Source organism: Pseudophryne corroboree, chromosome 5 (genome assembly GCF_028390025.1).
Source record: "Pseudophryne corroboree isolate aPseCor3 chromosome 5, aPseCor3.hap2, whole genome shotgun sequence".
Classification (NCBI taxonomy): Eukaryota; Metazoa; Chordata; class Amphibia; order Anura; family Myobatrachidae; genus Pseudophryne; species Pseudophryne corroboree.
The window spans coordinates 375321143-375342700 of record NC_086448.1 but is presented as its reverse complement, the minus strand read 5'-3'; the positions used below and the strand labels follow the sequence as shown (position 1 = coordinate 375342700).

At 47.6% G+C, this 21558-nt stretch overlaps 1 protein-coding gene across 1 annotated transcript in view; it reads left to right on the top strand.

Moving 5' to 3' along the window:
- The window catches only part of TRIP13 (thyroid hormone receptor interactor 13), a 436692-nt gene that overhangs the window by 56167 nt on the left and 358967 nt on the right, over nt 1-21558 (top strand). The gene's annotated exons all lie outside the window — the stretch shown is intronic.

Here is a 21558-nt window from a genome sequence, read left to right as displayed (position 1 = left end):
CCCCTGTAGGACGCGCTGTCTCTAACTGACCAGTGCGTCTCTGCCAATACCGTTCTTCAGTGCCTCTCTCGCCATTAAATCGCCGCCAGCAGTTTCTCCCTGTCCAATCGCGCTGCCCGCAGCTTCTCCCTGTCCAATCGCGCTGCCCGCAGCTTCTCCCCATCCAATCGCGCTGCCGGCAATGTCTCCCCATTCAAGTGCGGCTGAGACGTGACGTCCCTCCTCCCTGTCCGCCAGCGTACTCGCCGTTCTGCTCCAAACTACAGTAAGAAGCAGCTGCGAGCAGGCGCCGGGGCGGGCTGTGTTATGACACACAGTGGCTGCTCACTAGCCAGCGCAGCGCAATCATTGAGGAAGCCTGTGTCTCTCTGGCTGCATACGGCTGCACTCCCTGGTGGATTAAGCAAGTTATACTTATAATCAACTAACATAGGGAGCGTATGTGTGTGGGAGGGAAGAGAGTGTCGGCAGCTAATGATGCAGATATGGAGGATGGGGCAGTGCCCATCATACACTCTGCCCATACCTCCTCAGTGTCCATTATAAACACACCAAATTCTTCCACTGTGGGCAACATACACCCCCCACACATACCCACAGAGTGACCATCACATGCACACCCACAGTGGCCATTATATACTGCTCTACCTGGCGCAATGTGTATAACGTGCTCTACCTGGCGTAATGTATATAACGTTCTCTACCTGTTGCAATGTGTGTAACGTTCTCTACCTGTCGCAATGTGTATAACATGCTCTGCCTGGCGCAAAGTGTATAATGTACTCTGCCTAGCGCAATGTGTATAACATGCACTGCCTGGCGCAATGTGTATAACGTGCTCTGCCTGGCGCAATGTGTATAACGTGCTCTGCCTGGCGCAATGTGTATAACGTGCTTTGCCTGGCGCAATGTATATAGGTGGTTCTACCTGATGCAATGAGTATAATGTGCTCTACCTGGCTCAGTGTGTATATAGGTGCCTCTACCTGGTGCAATGTGTATATATAATGTGCTCTGCCTGGCGCAATGTGTATAATGTGCTCTAACTGGTGCGATGTGTATTAATGTGCTCTACCTGGCGCAGTGTGTATAGGTGGTTCTACATGGTGTAATGTGTTTAAGCGGCGCTACTCTGTGGTGTAATGTGAATTGGTACTATTATGTGGCCAAGCCCCTTCCCCACAAAGCCAGACCCTTACATTTTTTATGCGCGCCTTCGGCGCGCACTGTCCATACTTTCCAATATGGGATGGGGACCACCAATTCACTTTCTGCCAAAGGGCACCAAAATGTCTAGGTACAGCTCTGGAGCAGTTTTCTGTATACTACATCCCAGCAGCACTGTCACCCCCTTCTTCCCCTTGTAACACTTTTGTAGTGTCCAAATCAAGTTGTGGGGTTTCATATTTGAATCATTAATAAGATTAATAATAACCTTCATTCCGATGGGACCCAGAATAGGACAGGTAGGACCCCAATTTTTAAAAGTGAGGGGTCCCTGGGACCCACTTTTTTTTAGGCTCCGCGCGATCACTGCAGACCGTTGCCAGATGGATTAGAATGGTGTGATAATGTCAAATATTACCTTTAAACGTAAGCAATATACTATTTACGGACTAAGTACGCTATTGGCGCACAGAGTACCGTAAGGGTACGCACTTAGCGTAGCAGACGCTAGGCCGTGGGCGCGACGCACGAGCGACACGTACGCTCAGACTCACGCTTAGTATCGAACACGCTAAAGGCGTCCCGAGTACCGTAATGCTACGCTATTGGCGTAGCGGACGCTGCGCCGTGCGAGTGAGACACGAGCGGCGCAGACGCTCACAGAGTGACACACAGTAAACCTTGTTAACAACACACAGTAAGGGTATGCTTATACTCAAAACCTTAGCAATGCAATACTACAATGATGTAACGCTTATTAACCTTGATAATATGAAAGCTGTTTGAGCGATTGAGACGCTAAGAAAACCCTTTACAGTAACTAGTGAAAACACAAGACCTGGTTTGGATTTAAAAACCACTCCGGCTCTAACACCTTCGTGGATGATTCTTTAGAGTAAAAAGGGAAAAACAGTACAGCTTATACACTACAAAACTAACATCAAAATCTAAACAGAATAACAAGGAATAATATGAACAATAGCATACAATTACAAACACAAGCAAACAGAATGAGAATAAATGGCAAACACTAAGGATAATAAAATGGCTACAGAGAACAATACATACGTGGGAATGATTCGCAAGCGCGTCCTGGATCCAGCCCTCAGCATTCAATGAGAAAGCCTTTCAGAGAGAGTGAGTGACTGGCCCAGGCAATGGTGGTCCTTATATACACAGCATACAGTAACAATACAATGGTCCCTATAATCTCATTGGACACAGGAATGTGTCTCTGCATTATAACAAAAGGTCATAGGTGGGTTTGAACAGGTGGGCTGTGTCTTTCTCCAACTGCTCAGGTGGGAGGTATCCTCAGGATTCCCGCCGCATGGATAATGAACAGCAAATACAGTAAATGTCCATAAACTACTTTTGTACATAACTATACGCAGGAGCGAGCGATCCTTTCCTAACTAGCATCGGAATGTTACTCATAAAATACCCTACAGCTGGATACTAGACACCACTGTTAAACCTTTATTTGACCCTTCCTATCATGCAAAGAGGGATCTCTCTGTCCAAGAACCGTTTAAACTAAACATACTTGCTGACATTGTTAAGGGGAATATTATCTATAAAACACACTATATGGGTTAAATATGTTGCGATCGAGTCGCTCGCTAGACGCTTACAAACTCTGCCGTAAATACACATCTCCATGCGCAGGAGACGGAGCGTCCCCTACGCAACCTGAGGGGATGCGTACGCACGGCAGCGGGCATATGTGCATTGGGGTTAGTACAAGGCATGTGAATCATGATATTTTTCGACTTTGACAGGTGATTGCACAAGCCTATGCGCAGGCTGGTCTCCCAGCGCCTGCTGCTATCAAAGCCCATTCTACTTGGTCTGTTGGACCTTCTTGGGCGGCCTGCCGAGGCGCGTCCGCCGAACAATTGTGCAAGGCAGCTACGTGGTCCTCTGTGAACACGTTCATCAGGTTCTATGCATTCAATACTTCCGCCTTCCAGGATGCTTCCTTTGGACACCGGGTTCTTGTTCCTGCTACAGTGCATCCCCTCCCATGAGGAACTGCTTTAGGACATCCCCGATGTTATTCCCTGTGGAATACCAGTGTACCCCGCTGCAGAAAAGGAGATTTATGGTAGACTTACCATAGTTAAATCTCTTTCTGCGAGGTATACTGGATTCCACAGGGCGCCCACCCTGACGCACTTAGCTTCTTTGGGTTTGTATGGCATTAGCTACTGGTCCCTTCTCCTGTCGTGAGAATGTGGTTCTATGTGACTAACATCTGCCTTCTTTTTCCTGCTACTGCATTGGACTGGTTAACGAAACTGAGCTCCAGTGCCTGGAGGCGGGGCTATAGAGGAAGCGGTGCAATGCATCCTGGGAACAGTCAAAGCTTTAGCCTGTTGGTGCCTCGGATCAAGATCCATCTCTATACCCAGATGTTATTCCCTGTGGAATCCAGTGTACCTCGCAGAAAGAGATATAACTATGGTAAGTCTACCATAAATCTAGTTTTTTTAAAGTGTGGGCCCCCCGGGAACGCCTCCACTAGGTTTGGCTACAGGTCTAAATTAATAAACCAGCCTGAGATAGATGAGGCAATACAAAGATCGTAGTGTTTGATAAATTAGCTTAGTCGGAGACGATGCAAACAGCCCCTTACAATTTAATAATGGGAGTGAACAGAAAATAACTGCACTATATACAAAGGGATATACAGCGCATAAGATTGGGGGGGGAAGGAAGTGTGTAATAGAGTGTGGTTACCAGGAGCACTGCCTGTCCACACTATCTGTCCCCCGGGACACACCTTGGCTGTAGTGTCTGTAGCAGCTCTTAGAAAGTGTGAGTGGAGCACAGGCAGGCTAGGCAGGGGAGTAACAACGGGATGCAGTTAGAGCCAACAAGAGCAGTCAGGACATCCGCACTCCCGGCCATAACAGCAGTACGTGGGTAATAGCAAGTCCAGGTCCCGCAGCAGATGCAGGAAGTCTCCGGGCCCAAGCTTAAGGCAGCAGGAGAGACACGGCCGGGTCCCTGCAGATTTGATGTTTCATCGTATGGCAGGGCAGTAGGCCGTACCCCTTCGCTCCGCGATCAACACTGTCCATGGTGGGCTGGCACTAGAGGTAGGTTAGGGAGTTAGGGGTTACCACGTCCTCAGCCGGCTGCCAGGCCACTCCAGGCTACAGGTTTAATAAATGATGTCTCCTTTGCACGGCTGGCTCCACCTTCACTTTTTTAGTCCTCTCTGCAGCCGGATTGCGTCCCCGGGGACCAACCGATTTTGAAAAACTGAGTACCCGGTACTCAATATCTGGTAAAATACGCGCTCTAGTGCGTTTTTGCAATCACTGGCTGTAGTTTTGCAAGGGTTAACGGTTCTCGGGCAACAAATTTGAATTCTAAAATCAACAGAGTGGTGTCACTTGCATATGACCCACATGTATTTTGCCTTGCCCAACAAGGTTTTGGGCATGAAATACACTGGCAAAGTGAGCACCTTAACAACATTTTCTATTTTGAATAAGTAGCTGTAGTTTTGCAAGGGTTAACGAGTCTCGGACAACAAATTTGTATCCTGAAATCAACAGAGGGGGATTTTTTGCATATGACCCACATGTATTTTGCCTTGCCCAACACTAGTTTGGGCATGAAATATGCTGGAAAAGTGGGCACATACACTATATTATGATTTACTATTTTGAATAAGTAGCTGTAGTTTTGCAAGGGTTAACGAGTCTTGGGCAACAAATTTGAATCCTAAAATCAACAGAGGGGGATCACCGTTTAGAAAATGTGCCTGGAGTAGCCGGTCACAGCTAGGGGAGCTCTCTAGAGTTTCTCTAGTAAAAGTTTTCTTAGAGTTCATTATTTTACACGGAGACTGCTGGCAACAGCCTCCCTGCTTCGTTGGACTAAGAGGGGTAGTAGTGTCCGCCCTGCGGGGTCTGAGCCACTATCTCCGCTGACAGGACACTGAGCCCCTGAGGGTGCTGATTGTTAGCCGCTCCAGGCGACCGCTCACTCCCGCAGCATGCTGCCACCCCCTTACAGAGCCAGAACACTTCGGGAGCGAGTGAGTCACCGCCCCCCTGGCAAGCTTGGTGCCGGTGTGAAGATGGCGGTAACAGGGTAGAGAGCGCAGTACTCGCTGCTCTCCGGGGCTCAGCGGTACATAGTGCAGCGCTGTGAAGGGCTCCCTGAGCCAGCGCCTATACCCTACACTGGTCAGCAAGCCTGTCAGGGTCCCCGGATCGCTGCCAGCAGAAATCCTCAGGCCAGTATAATAGCATGAAGAGCGGGAAGCAGCGCCATGTTAAGGGGGCGGTGCTTCTCCTCAGAGCGGACACAGCAGCGTTCAGCGCCATTTTCCTGCCTCCAGTTCCTGTACAACAGACGCTGACAGGGAGAGCTGTCCCACCAAGCAACTCCAGCTATCCTGCGCGGTACCAGGGGGTTGTAGAGGTTGGGGGGGGGGGGGGGGGGTGGCTATGTAAAGTCTATGTAGTCTATTAAGGTACGCAGATAGCGCTGGTAGTTTTATTAGTTCTACCTTAAAAAGTGCTGTGTGTGGGTTGGCGCAAATCTGTCTCTGTGACATACTTGGGGGAAACTGTGTCTGACATTTCCCTGTGTATGTGGGTGTTAAATATCTCACATAGCCATGTCTAGGGACTCTGTGTCATATGCTGCAGAAGATGTTTCCTCTCAGGAGGGATACATTCCATGTACACAGGATTGTAATGCTTTGTCTCAAATCCCTATTGTTGATCCTGATTGGTTAACTTCAATCAAAGGAATGATCTCTCAGATATCTATTAGGGTAGGTAACACTGAGACTGAAACTCAGGTGTTGAAGAAGTCTATGGCAGTTAGGTCAGGCTCTGTCCCTATTCCTGGAAAATCCCCTAGCATATTCCCACATAAACGTTCACTTGCCCAAATTATGCAAGATGACACGGATTCGGATACTGCAGACGGTGATGGGGAGGTGCTGAGGGGGCGGCATCCCTTGCTATGGGGGTCCAGCTCATGATTGAGGCCATAAGAGATGTGTTAAACATTAATGACACAACACCTGAGCAGGTTGAGGAGGCTTACTTCACTGACAATAAGAGCCTCGCTAACCTTCCCTGCGTCTAAGGAATTAATAAAAATCCTGGGAAAACCCGGAGAAAAATTCTAGATTCCAAAAAGGGTTCTGGTTGCTTTTCCCTTCCCTGAGGAAGTTATGAAAAAATGGGAAAACCCACCCATTGTTGACGCATCTGTCTCCAGACTATCTAAAAAGGTGGCTTTACCTGTTCCTGGATCTACCGCGTTAAAAGAACCGGCTGATCGTAAGATTAACACTACGTTCAAATCCATTTACACTGCTTCAGGAGTGGGCTTAAGGCCCACTATTGCCTGTGCATGGATTTCTAAAGCCATAGTAAAGTGGTCAGGCACATTACTAGAGGATTTGGATACAATGGATAGGAGTGACATTGAATTGTTTTTACGTAATATACAGGATTCTGCGGGGTTCATGGTGGAATCCATGAAGGACCTGGGTACGCTGACTGCACGGATATCTTCCATGTCAGTCTCAGCCCGCAGGGGTCTCTGGCTACGCCAATGGTCCGCAGACGCGGATTCCAGGAGAAGTGTGGAGAACCTACCCTACACAGGCTCTATTTGGGGAAGCGTCTGATGCGTGGATTTCCACGGCAACCGCGGGTAAGTCGCCTTTCCTTCCCTCTGCTACACCTTCTACGAAGAAACCATTTTCTTCAGCTGTGCTGCAGTCCTTTCGCACCGCAGAGGCAAAAAAGTCCAAGCCTCCTACCACTTTCTTTAGAGGTGGTCGTACAAAATCCAAAAAGCCTGCACCCGCAGGCTCCCAGGACCAGAGACCTGCTTCTGGTTCTTCAAAATCCTCAGCATGCCGGTGGACCACAAAACCTGGAGGACGGGCTGGTGGGTGCGAGACTCAGACGTTTGACTCCCGCCTCACCGATTCTTCAAACCAGGCTTGCCAGCTTTGCTAACAGACAGGGATATCCTATAGGAAGCCATCTTAAAATTGGAAATGTCACAGGTCATTGTCCCAGATCCACCTCATATGCAAAACAAGGGTTATTATTCAAACCTTTTTGTGGTACCGAAACCGGATGGTTCGGTCAGACCAATTTTGAACTTGAAATCGTTAAACCCTTACCTGAGGGTGTTCAAATTCAAAATGGAGTCTCTGAGCAGTGATTTCAGGTCTGGAGGAGGGAGAGTTTCTGGTATCCCCGGATGCGTACCTCCACATTCCAATTTGGCTGCCGCACCAGGCTTATCTCTTATTTGCACTGTTGGACAGTCACTATCAATTTCAGGCACTGTCATTCGGCCTCTCCATAGCACCGAGGGTGTTCACCGAGGTGATGGCAGAGATGATGGTTCTCCTCCGCAGACAGGGGGTGAACATAATCCCATATCTGGACGATCTGCTGATAAAGGCATCATCCAGGGAAATGTTGTAGTCCATTGTTCTCACGACTCGTCTGTTCAGGGAACACGGTTGGATCCTGAACGTTCCAAAATAACATTTGGAACCGTCCAGGAGGTTGTCTTTTCTGGGAATGATCCTCGACGCGGAAGTGCAGAGGGTGTTTCTCCTGGAGGAGAAAGCGTTGGTGATACAAACAATGATCGGGGATGTCCTGAAGCCAGCCCAAGTTTCGATTAATCAGTGCATTCGCCTTCTGGGGGAGATGGTGGCCTCTTACGAGGCTCTACAGTACGGAAGGTTTCATGCTCGGTCCTTCCAACTGGATCTCCTGGACAAGTAGTTGGGATCTCATCTACACATGCACCAGAGGATACGTCTGTCGCCGAAAGCCAGGATTTCACTCCTCTGGTGACTGCAACTACCACATCTTCTGGAGGGCCGCAGGTTCGCGATTCAGGACTGGATCCTTCTAACCACGGATGCAAGTCTCCGGGCTGGGGCGCAGTCACTCAGGGGGAAACCTTCCGAGGACGGTGGTCAAGCCTGGAATCCAGCCTTCCAATAAACTTTCTGTAACTAAGAGCCGTCTACAACGGTCTTCTCCAAGTTGCCCATCTTCTACGAGATTGAGCCATTCAAGTGCAGTCGAACAATGTAACGACAGTGCCTTACATAAACCAACAGGGCGGAACGAAGAGCAGAGCTGCAATGTCAGAGGTAACCAGAATCATCCTCTGCGCAAAAAAACACGCGTTGGCGCTGTCCGCAATCTTCATTCCGGGAGTAGACAACTGGGAAGCGGACTTCCTCAGCAGAGACTATCTCCATCCAGGAGAGTGGGAACTCCATCCGCAGATGTTCACGGAGGTAACAGATCTTTGGGGTGTGCCTCAAATAGACATGATTGCCTCTCATCTCAACAAGAAGCATCAGCGGTATTGTTCCAGGTTGAGGGACCCTACGCACCTTGGGCTCTTAATGTGGTGCTGCAGTTCCTGCAGTCGGATTGGTTCAAACCTTTGCAGGAGGTGAACGTCAAGATTCTTACGTGGAAGACGGTCACACTGTTGGCATTGGCATCTGCTAGATGTGTGTCAGAATTAGGGGCATTGTCATGCAAGAGCCCCTATTTGATTTTCCATGAAGATAGAGCTGAGCTCAGAACGCATCTGCAGTTTCTTCCAAAGCAGTTTCTTCCAAAGGTTGTGGATTTGAAGATTTATGTGAAGAGAACCTCTCGTCACAGGAAGTCTGACGCTTTGTTCGTCCTTTATGATTCCAACAAGGTTGGGTGTCCTGCTTCTAAGTAGACGATTTCTTGTTGGATCAGGTTTACTATTCAGCATGCTTATTCTTCAGCAGGCTTGCCGTGTCCAAAATCTGTTAAGGCCCACTCTACTCATAAAGTGGGTTCTTCTTAGGCGGCTGCCCGGGGTGTCTCTGCTTTACAGCTTTGCCGAGCAGCTACTTGGTCAGGGTCGAACACGTTTGCGAAGTTCTACAAGTTCGATACTTTGGCCTAAAGTTTGGTCAATCTGTTCTGCTGGAACCTCAGCACTCTCCCTTTTGTACTGGGAGCTTTGGTACATCCCCATGGTACTAATGTGGACCCCAGTATCCTCTAGGACGTAAGAGAAAATAGGATTTTAATTACCTACCGGTAAATCCTTTTCTCGTAGTCCGTAGAGGATGCTGGGCACCCGCCCAGTGCTTCGTATTCCTGCATTGTTACTTGGTTCAGTATTGTTGTTTCAGCCGTCTCTGAATTGTTCCAATTTGGTTAGCTTGGCTTTCCTTTTTGTTATGTGTGAGCTGGTGTGACTCTATGCACTATCTGTGTATTTCCGTCTTTCGAAGTATGTCCGTCTCGGGCACAGTTTCTAGACTGAGTCTGGTAGGAGGGGCATAGAGGGAGGAGCCAGCTCACACTATTAAACTTTTAAAGTGCCAGTGGGTCCTTTGGGAGCCACTCTATACCCCATGGTACTAAATGGACCCCAGCATCCTCTACGGACTACGAGAAAAGGATTTACCGGTAGGTAATTAAAATCCTATTTTCCTTTTCCTCCTGAGGATGGGAAAATCCACCGATAGTGGATGTATCAGTCTCCAGGCTTTTACGAAAAATTGTATTGCTTGTCCCGTGTGCAGCATTCCTTAATGACGCGGCTGATCGTAAAATTGAGACTGCGCTCTAATCCTTGTATACAGCTGCTGGGGTGGCCCAGAGGCCCACTATATAATGTGGGTGGATTACAAGAGCCATTGCCAAATGGTTGGGAAACCTGATTGAAGGGTTAGACACTGTGCCTCAGGAGGAGGTCATCGTGTTCCTGCAGCATATACAGGACTGCAAATTTTATGGTGGAAGCCAAAAAAGAAATAGGCTTGCCTAATGCACGCACTATGGCTATGGCAGTGTCTGCACGCTGGGGTCTATGGCTATGCCAGTGGACTGTGGATGCGGACACCAGGAAAGGCTTGGAAGGCCTCCTTTTCACAGGCTAGGCCTTATTTGGAGATGAACTAGATAAATGGATCTCCAAAGCTACTGCGGATAAGTCCATTTACCTTCCTTCTGCAGCTCCTCCAGCTAAGAAGGCCTAATCAGGTCCCAATTTACAGTACTTTCGGATCGGACTTCCAAGTTTAGGAGCATACCCAGAGGCTCTTTTACAACCACCAGAGGCGCTTGAGGTAAACCACGCAAACCAGTAACTACAGGTTCACAGGAACAGGGCTCAACCTCTGCTTGCTCAAGACCTTCAGAATGACGGTGGACCGCAATTCCTGGAAGACTGGCATGTGGGAGCCCGGCTAAAATTGTTCAGTCACATCTGGACAAGTTCGTGCCATGATCCCTGGGTCATAGATCTTATTTCCCAGGGCTACAGACTGGAGTTCCTGGAGCTCCCATCTCACAGATTCTTCAAATCAGGCTTACCAGTTTCACAAGAGGCAAGTATAATTTTAGAGGACGCCATTCAAAAACTTGTACAGACTCAGGTTATTGTTCCAGTTCCACCTCATCTGCAAAACAAGGGGAACTATTCCAGCTTGTTTGTATTACCGAAACCGGACAGTTCCGAAAGACCGATTCTCATCCTCAAGTCGTTGAACCTGTACTGACGAGTGTTCAAATTCAAGATGTAGTCTCTGAGAGCGGTGATCTCAGGTCTGGAGGAGGTGGAATTCCTAGTGTCTCTGGATAGCAAGGATGCGTACCTTCACATTCCAATCTGGCTGCCTCATCAGGCTTATCTACAGTTTCCACTGCAGGACTGCCACTACCAGTTTCAGGCCCTGCCATTTGGTCTTTCCACGGCACCGAGGATGTTCACCAAAGTGATGGCAGAGATGATGATTCTACTCTGCAAACAGGGAGTGAATTAATTCCGTACCTGGACGATCTTCTGATAAAGGCACCGTTCAGGGAGCAGTTGTTGGACAGCATTGGTCTCTCAACCAGATCCTGATCCTGGATCACGGATGGATTCTGAACCTACCAAAACTCACCTAGAACCAACACAGAGGCTTCCTTTCCTGGGAATGATACTGGACACAGAGTCTCAAAGTGTTCCTTCCCTTGGAAAAGGCAATGGTAATCCAGTCGATGGTTCGGGCTGTCCTGAAGCCAACCCGGATTTTGGTGCATCTGTTGATTCGCCTTCTGGGGGAAATAGTGGCCTCTTCAGTACGGAAGGTTTCAAGCGAGGCCCTTCCAGCTAAATATGTTGGACAAATGGTCCGGATCGCATCTTCACACGTACCAGAGGATCCATCTGTCGCCAAAAGCCAGGATCTCCCTCCTGTGATGGCTACAGACTTCTCACCTCGTCGAGGGTCGTAGGTTCGGATTCAGAATTGAATTCTGCTAACCATAGACACAAGCCTCAGAGGTTGTGGTGAAATCACCCAGGGGGTGCAGTTTCAGGGTAGATTGTCAAGTCAGGAAGTCATCCTTCCAATAAACATCCTGGAACTCAGGGCTATATACAACACCCTTCTGCAGGCCTCATCTCTTCTTTAGAATCGGGCCATTCAGGTCCAGTCGGACAATGTGACGTACATAAACCGTCAGGGCAGAACGAAAAGCAGAGCCTCAATGTCAGAGGTGTCGAGAATTCTCCTCTGGGTGGAAATACACACTGTGGCGGCGTCAGCGGCCTTCATTCCGGGAGTAAACAACTGGGAAGCAGACTTCCTCAGCAGACACGACCTGCACCTGTTGGAGTGGGACCTTCACCCAGAAGTGTTTCAGTGGTTGATACGTCGTGGGGGATATCCACAAATCGACATGATGGCCTCTCGATTCAACAAGAAGCGCAAACGGTATTGTTCCGGGTCAAGGGACCAACAAGCAGTGGCGGTAGATGCTCTAACAACTCCGTGGGTCTTCCAGCTGCTGTACGTGTTTCCTCCACTTCCTCTGATCACAAGAATTCTAAAAAGAATAAAAAGGGAAAAGGTTCAAGCAATCCTCATTGCTCCGGACTGGCCACGAAAGGCTTGGTATGCGGATCTTCTCGAGATGCTGCTTGAAGATCCGTGGCCTCTACCTATTCGCGAGGATCTTCTGAAACAGGACCCATTCGTCTATCAAGACTTACCGCAGCTACATTTAACGGCGTGGATGTTGAACGGCTGATTCTAGCCAGGAGAGGGATTCCGGACAAGGTCATCGAGACTATGATCCAAGCCAGGAAGGGGTAACGTCTAAACATTACCACCATATTTGGAAGAAATGTATCTCTTGGTGTGAAAGTAGATAATATTCTGAGGTGGAATTTCATCTGGGACGTTTTCTGCTTTTTCTGCAGTCTGGAGTGGATGTAGGCCTACGTCTAGGCACCATAAAAGTACAGATTTCGGCCTTGTCTATATTCTTTCAGAAACAATTGTCTTCTCTCCCTGTGTCCAGATGTTCTTGAAAAGTGTTCTGAACATCCAACCTCCCTTTGTGCCTCCCACGGTACCTTGGGATCTCAATTTGTTGCTGCATTTCCTCCAATCAGACTGGTTTGAACTATCACAGGAGTTTGACGTAAAGTACCTTACATGGAAGACCGTCACACTGTTGCCCTTGGCTTCAGCAAGGCGAGTGTCGGAGCTAGGGGCGTTGTCTCACAAGACCACCTACCTAATTTTCCCCATGAGGACAGAGCTGAACTCCTAACTCGTCAGCAATTTCTTCCTAAGGGGGTGTCTGTGTTTCACATAATCCAACCTATTGTGGTTCTGCTTGTTACGGACGCCTCTTCTACTTCAAAGTTCTCTATGATCCCAATAAAAGTGTGTCCTGCTTCAAAGCAGTCCATTGCGCGCTGGATCAGACTCACTATCCAGCATACTTATTCCACGCCAGGCGTGCCGGTTCCAAAATCTGTACAGGCCCACTCTACTAGGTCGGTTCTTCTTTGGTGGCTGCCCGGGTTGTCTTGGCTTTACAGCTCTGTCGAGCAGCTACTTCGTCAGGTTCGGACACGTTTGTTAAGTTCTACAAGTTCGATACTTTGGCCTCTGAGGACCTTCACTTTGGTCAATCAGTTCTGCTGGAACCTCAGCACTCTTCCACCCGGTTTGGGAGCTTTGGTACTTCTCCATGGTACTAAATGGATTCCCAGTATCCCCTAGTATTTTAATTACCTACCGGTAAATCCTTTTCTCGTAGTCTGTAGGGGATACTGGGTGCCCGCCCGGTGCTTCGTTCTTCCTGCACTGTTACTTGGATAAGCATTCTGGTTTGCTCAACTGTTGCTGTTCCTGTTTCAAGTTTGGTTAGCATAGCTTTCCCCTTGCTTTGTGTGTGCTGGTTCAAAATCTAACCTCTTATCTATCCTTCTCTCAAAGTATGTCCGATTCCTCGGGCACAGTTTCCTAGACTGAGTCTGGTATGAGGGGCATTGAGGGAGGAGCCAGCGCACACTATCAATTTCTTAAAGTGCCCATGGCTCCTAGTTTACCCGTCTATACCCATGGTACTAAATGGATTCCCAGTGTCCCCTACGAACTACGAGAAAAGGATTTACCGGTAGGTAATCAAAATCCTATTTTTAAAGACAAAATGCCGGAAAGACTTTTTTACATGATGAGATGCTTGATATAATTTTTCAACCATTAATGAAGCGTGCAAAATCATCAATTCAACAGCTTTTCAGCAACCTCCATCACTTTCCTAATGACACTAATGCACTGTATATACATCCGGTCTCGGACCACGCATTGATGTATAAAAAAAAAAAAAAAAAAAAAAATATATATATATATATATATATATATATATATATATATATATATATATATATATATATATATATATATATATATATATATATAAAATAAACAGCTGCTCCGGCACTCCATGTAGTCCAATGCTGGACAGGTGCTGCTCTGGTGCCCTCCCCAACCGGGAACCGGTGGTATGCAGAGAAAGAACCGAGGCGGCACTCAGGGACTTGTAACAGCAATCATATATTTGTGCAAATAGTGCAAATCATATCAACGTTTCGGGGACCTGGTCCCCTTCAGGATAACAGAAGTGCCAAAAATGAGTGTTTTAAATAGACAAGACAAACACTTACCCCCTGACCCCATCCAATCTGCAGCGTCCGTCTGGCCGCCCTTTCATGACTTCTGCCCGGCTGCTCGCGTCTCAGCGGGACCGGAAGTGACGTTGCGAGTGCGAGCCCCGTTACCATGGCTACCACTCGAGGCTTTGCTCGCTGCCCGAGTGTCATGTCCTGGCCGTGTCACTCAAGCTGCCTCCAATGCGTCCGCCGATCCCGCGAGATCTGGAGCCCTGGCAAGGAAGACCTTTGCGTTACCATGGAAACGCTGTGAACTGTACAACAATACAAACAAAAGAAAAAACAGTAAAATAAGTGACATGTTAAGATGACTTTTGACAGTCAATGTTACATTAAAACATCAATCTAAAAATGCTGGTGCAAACTCTACAATACAAACACTTAGGGACATCTATAAGTTCAAACAGAAAAATGTACACAAACGGGTCCTTGTTAAAAAAAGAAAGAAAAAGAACCTGCTTGATGTGACAAAAATTCTAAAATGGGCACCTCCTGTATAGCAGCTGGATCTAATGTTAATGTCTTATATTTTGAGAATAAACTATTAGTGACATCGACACAGAGCCCCCAAACTGAGTTTCACTAAGCGTGGTGTCGACAAGCTAGGACTTAACCACATTCACAAAAAATTGATTAATCCCAGATTGTCATTAAGCCCCCCAGGTTTCAAAGTGTTAAGCCTATGGATTCACATGGACTCCAGCTGTAATAGCTTACATCCCCGATCACCCCCCCCCGTATTGACTCGGGGGACGTGATCGATGATGCGGTGTTTGAACGTGGCCATCGAATGTCTGAATGTCACGAAATGCTTGGCCACGGGCTGTTCCTCACTACCCGATGCCAAAGCATTCCGGATGCCCTTATGTGGGAAACAGAACGTGAATTATTTCTAGCCAATAGAACCATTGCCGACAGATTGTTTATTTATTACAGATATATAGATGATGTGTTGATTTTTTGGCGAGGTGAGATACAGGAGTTAGGTGCGCTGATTGATTCACACAATCAATCTGACAACCCAGCTAAACTTACTATGACCAGTAGCCCAGTCGAAATTTGCTTTCTGGACATTTTTATTAAAATTCAGGAGGGTAAAATCCTGACATGTCTTTACAGAAAGCCAACCGATCGCAACACGATTTTGCGATACGACAGCTTCCACCCCAGATCTACCGTCAGGGGCCTTCCATACTCCCAGTTTCTGAGGGTGTGCAGGGCCAACAACAGTGATTCCATTAAGACAAGTCAGTTGAAGGAAATGGAAGATAGATTCCTGGCAAGAGGCTACCCCCGGTCATTAATACGATCGGCCCGCCTGAAAGCAGAGGCTACTCAGAGAGATGCTTTGGTGAAACCTAAGCACACCAAAGACATGTCTAAAATCATCCCTTGGGTGTGTGAGTACGATGTGACAAGCAGGGAAAGGCAACGCCAACTAAATCAGCTGTGGCCCATTGTAACATCAGATCCGGAGCTAAAGATGCTACACGATAAACGCATCTTGCCCAGCTATAAAAAAGGAAAAAGTATCAGGGACATATTAGTGAAAACTGATATGGCAAAATTGAGAGTGAATCCCACACATTTTCTCACTAGACGTAATGGTTGCTTCAAGTGCACTGGTTGTACTACTTGTTCCCACATGTCAACAGGGACTACCATAGCTCATCCCTTTTCAGGGAAGTTGTATAAAATCAAATGGCCCCTCACATGTAGTACGAAGTTCGTCATTTATGCCATCATCTGCCCATGTGGGCGATATTATGTCGGCAAAACAGAATGCCAATTCAAAATCAGAATGGCACAGCACAGACTAGCCATCCGGAATGCTTTGGCATCGGGTAGTGGGGAACAGCCCGTGGCCAAGCATTTCGTGACATTCAGACATTCGATGGCCACGTTCAAACACCGCATCATCGATCACGTCCCCCGAGTCAATACGGGGGGGTGATCGGGGACGTAAGCTATTACAGCTGGAGTCCATGTGGATCCATAGGCTTAACACTTTGAAACCTGGGGGGCTTAATGACAATCTGGGATTAATCAATTTTTTGTGAATGTGGTTAAGTCCTAGCTTGTCGACACCACGCTTAGTGAAACTCAGTTTGGGGGCTCTGTGTCGATGTCACTAATAGTTTATTCTCAAAATATAAGACATTAACATTAGATCCAGCTGCTATACAGGAGGTGCCCATTTTGGAATTTTTGTCACATCAAGCAGGTTCTTTTTCTTTCTTTTTTTAACAATTGGACCCGTTTGTGTACATTTTTCTGTTTGCACTTTCAGATGTCCCTAAGTGTTTGTATTGTAGAGTTTGCACCAGCATTTTTAGATGTTTTAATGTAACATTGACTGTCAAAAGTCATCTTAACATGTCACTTATTTTACTGTTTTTTCTTTTGTTTGTATTGTTGTACAGTTCACAGCGTTTCCATGGTAACGCAAAGGTCTTCCTTGCCAGGGCTCCAGATCTTGCGGGATCGGCGGACGCATTGGAGGCAGCTTGAGTGACGCGGCCAGGACATGACACTCGGGCAGCGAGCAAAGCCTCGAGTGGTAGCCATGGTAATGCGGCTCGCACTCGCGACGTCACTTCCGGTCCCGCTGAGACGCAAGCAGCCGGGCGGAAGTCATGAAAGGGCGGCCAGACGGACACGCTGCAGATTGGATGGGGTCAGGGGGTAAGTGTTTGTCTTGTCTATTTAAACACTAATTTTTGGCACTTCTGTTATCCTGAAGAAGGGGCCCCGAAACGTTGATATGATTTGCACTATTTGCACAAATATATGATTGCTGTTACAAGTCTCTGAGTGCCGCCTCGGTTCTCTCTCTCTCTCTCTCTCTCTCTCTCTCTCTCTCTATATATATATATATATATATATATATATATATATATATATACACACACACACACACACACACACACACACACACACACACACACACACACACACACACACACACACACACACACACACACACACACACACACACACACATATATATATATATATATATATATATATATATATATATACACACACACACACTAGTCCAGTGCATATATATATATATATATATATATATATATATACACACACACACACTAGTCCAGTGCAGTTTTATTGTCTTACTAAAAAAATTATCTGCATTGTCGCTGTGACTGTGTGTGCCTGTATCTGCAGTGTGGATTTTACTTTCAGTGTATCCCGGCTATAGCTATAACTGTATTCTGTACCCTAAAGGACTAGGTGCGTCAGGGTCTCCTATACAGTGCTGCACGATATTTACCGTCAGGTGTATTATATTGTGTCCAATACTACTGTATTTATTCACTGGTGTTGTGTGCTGTGTGCACAGTCACATAGTACCGGATTTAGACGCTGGTGTTGTGTACTGTGTTTGCTGTCACATACTAGGGGATTTATTCGCAGGTAGTGTAGTCTGGCAGTATTGTACTCATACGCTCTGCGGTTACATTCTCTAAAATGTCTAACACAAAGGACGGGAAATCCACGGAGGCTCCTGTATCATGCAGCGCATGCATCAGGGATTTGCCCGAGGGGAAAGTTTTTTGTATGATGGTCTGTGTAATATGTGCCATACATTTCCCAGTCAGTCTGCAGCTCCTGTAACCAATCAGGAGCCACCTTGGGTGGTGTTCTCAACTATGCTCAATATGCTTGTGACACACCTTATGCCCCCTATGGGACCTCCTGTGCCATTGCAGCCACATATTGTCCCTATGGTAAATCCGACTTGGACGGATAATTTGTCTACCCAGTTGCAGCAATTGAATAAATTTTTGGTTAGACATAAACCTAAGTCACTCTGGTGTCAAGGGGGCAACTAAGTGGGCTACTTCCTCCTCACAATCCACTAATCTCTCGAAAGATTCTTCTGATGAGGATGGGGACTATACTGACCCGTCAGATACTGATGATGATGATGGGGTGAATACTGTCCTTTCAGACACTACTCAGCTGCTTCTGACGAGGAATCTACAACTCCGGTTGATGTCCCTGGCTTAGTGGTTGCTATTAAGCAAATCCTACAAATGGATGATGATGGATCCCACTACTGTGTCTAAGAACTCTGATAAGTTTAAACGTCAGAAGGGTAACTAAAATATTATTACCGCATTCTGACCATTTAGTAGACATACGTCAAGAACCCTTATCTTCGCCAGGAAAGAAAAATTATCCCTGTCTAAAAAGATGGTAGCTCGTTACACAACTCAGAAGAGAGAGTATACCAAGTGGGAAAAATCTCCACCAGTGGATTCTCATGTCGCCCGTCTCGTGGTGTCATCTACTTTGCAGTCACCACTGTCGCCTCACTGAAGGAACCGACAGATAAGCGTGTGGAGGGTTGCCTGAAGTCTATTTACTCCCTTACAGGTGCTGTACATAGACCCACTATAGCAGCCTCCTGGGCTGCAAAAGGAATTGAAACATGGGTTCAGGCATTGGAGGAAGAGCTGCCTCAATATATATCTGACACTGCCAGACAATACCGGTCTCATATTACCACCGCCGCCTATTACATTAAGGAGGCGTCCTCTAAGGCAGGTGTGTTGGCGGTCAAGGCATCGACTACGTCCATCCTGGTTCGCCATATTCTGTGGTTGAGGTCATGGAAGGTGGACCTGGACTCCAAAAAGACCTTGGAGGTACTCCCTTTTAAGGGAGACATCCTATTTGGGGAAGATCTCAAGAAGATTGTGACTGACTTAGCGGCTGCTAAGACTGCATTTCTCCCGAATACTAATCCTTCTGCACAGAAGGCAAAAGGTATCACTTTTTAACTCGTTTCGGCCTCAATGTAAAGCAAAAGGTCAGGCATTCCCGAGACAACCTCGTGCTCCCAAAACCACTAAGCCCAAGACCAAACAATCCTGGGCCGCCCATCAGCCTGCTTCTAAACAGGACAAGCCTGCCGCATGGCGGGACGGGACTCCCCCTGGGGTACCACAGGGTGGGAGACCGACTTCTGCGATTCACCCAAGTCTGGTTGAAGACCACTTCAGACGCATTGGTGCGAGAAGTTGTCTCTCACGGGTACGCAGTCTCCGTCGTCGCCAGTTCTGCGTAACAGTTATCCCTTCAGATCCATTGAAGGCACAAGCTCTACAGCTGGTTTTACGTTCCCTCCTGTATACAAGAGTGGTAGTGCCGGTACCTCTGTCTCAGAGGGCAGAGGATATTACTCGACCCTTTTTCTTTTCCCGAAACCCAATGGGTCTTTCCGGCATATACTCAACTTCAAATCTTTGAACAGGTTAGTGAGAGTGTCCAAGTTCCGTATGGAAACACTGCGCTCAGTTGTTCTGGCCATGGAACCTGGAGATTATGTGGTATCCCTGGATATACAAGATGCTTACCTGCATATTCCTATTTCCATATTGCATCAGTAATATCTGCGATTTGCTATTGGCAACCTCCACTATCAATTTCAGGCTGTGTAGTTTGGACTTGCAACGGCCCCTCGGATCTTCACCAAGGTTATGTCCGTGATAACTGCTCATCTCCATCGTCAGGGAGTCAGAATTCTACTGTATCTGGACGACTTGCTGACTTCTGGACGACTTGCTGATTCTGGCTAACTCCCAAGATGTCCTCCTCAGTCATCTACAACTGACTGTAAACTTCCTACAAGCCCACGGGTGGCTAATCAACTGGAAGAAGTCCTCGCTGATCCCTGCTCGGAGCATGGTGCACTGGGGGCACTTCTGGACACACACAGTCATCGGCTGTTTCCATCTCCAGAGAAGGCCCTGAAACTCCCGGACAGGATCAGATGCTTCCTCTCTCGCCCAAGATAACCTCGGCGATGCAAGTACTAGGCTTTATGGTGTCTGCTTTCAACATGGTGGAGTATGCTCAATTTCATTCACGCCCTCTGCAGAGGTTAATCCTTTCCAAGTGGGACGGCCTACCTCGTCGGATCAGGTCTCACATGATCTCCTTGACTCCGGAGGTTCGTCTGTCGCTGACCTGATAAGTACAGGAACAGCAGTTGAGCAGGGGCTGTAACTTCTGGATCCCCAGCTGGGTCCTACGGACTACGGATGCCAGTCTGAGGGGTTGGGGCGCAGTGTTGGAGCAACACTCTTTCCAGTTGTGGTGGACCAAGAAGGAATCACTCCTCTCGATTAACATTCTGGAATTGCGGGCAGTGTTCAATGCTTTGTCTCTCGCCCTGCCTCTGTTACAGAACAGGCCTATTCAAGTACTGTCCGATAACGCCACCACGGTGGCATACAAAAACCATCAAGGCGACACTCAAAGCTGCATGGCAATGCTGAAAGTGTCAAAAATCCTTCGTTGGGTGGAAAGCCATCTGCCAGCAATATCGGTAGTGTTCATTCTGGGAGTCCTCAACTGGGAAGTGGATTTCCTCAGTCATCAGGACGTGCACGCCGGAGAGTAGAGTCTTCATCCTGAGTCTTTCAACTCCTAGTGGACAAGTGGGGCCTACCAGACGTAGACCTGATGGCATCTCGACACAATCACAAATTTCCGGTCTTCGGATCAAGGACAAGGGATCCTAAGCAGCGTTCTTGGATGCGCTGGCAATTCCATGGAACTTTCGGCTGTCCTACGTATTTCCTCCAGTGTCACTCCTGCCCATGGTGCTACGGAAGTTCAAACAAGAAGGAGGAATACTACTTCTAGTCGCTCCGGCGTGGCCCAGATGGCATTGGTTCTCAGACCTGCAGGGTCTCTCGATAGAGCGTCCACTTCTACTTCCTTAATGCCCAGACCACCTCGTTCAGGGCCCTTGTGTCTACCCGGACCTGGCCAGACTGGCTTTGACGGCGTGGCTCTTGAAGCATCACTGCTGAGGGCCAAGGGATTCTCCGAGGCAGTTATCCAAACTATACTGAAGGCCCGCAAGCTGTCATCTGCGCGGACTTATCATAGGGTTTGCAATTCTTACTTCTCCTGGTGTGCTGCTAAGAATTTCCAGACTTTTGGCGTTTCTGCAATAAGGCCTGGACTTAGGCATTCGTCTGGCCTCCCTCAAGGTTCATATCTCTGCCTTGTCGGTGTGGTTTCAGAGAAAAATTGCGTCTATTCCTGACGTTAATACTTTCACTCAGGGTGTTTTACGGATTCAGCCTCCTGTGGCTCCATGGGATCTGTCTATTGTCTTAAGAGTCTCCTTTTGAACCTCTTGAGTTGGACTTCAAATGGCTCACGGTCAAGGTCCTGTTCCTACTGGCTATTGCCTCTGCCAGGAGGGTGTCTGATTTAGGTGCTTTGTCCTGTCGTCCACCCTTCCTGATTTTTCACCATGACTGGGCAGTTCTTAGAACTCGCCTGGTTATCTACCTAAGT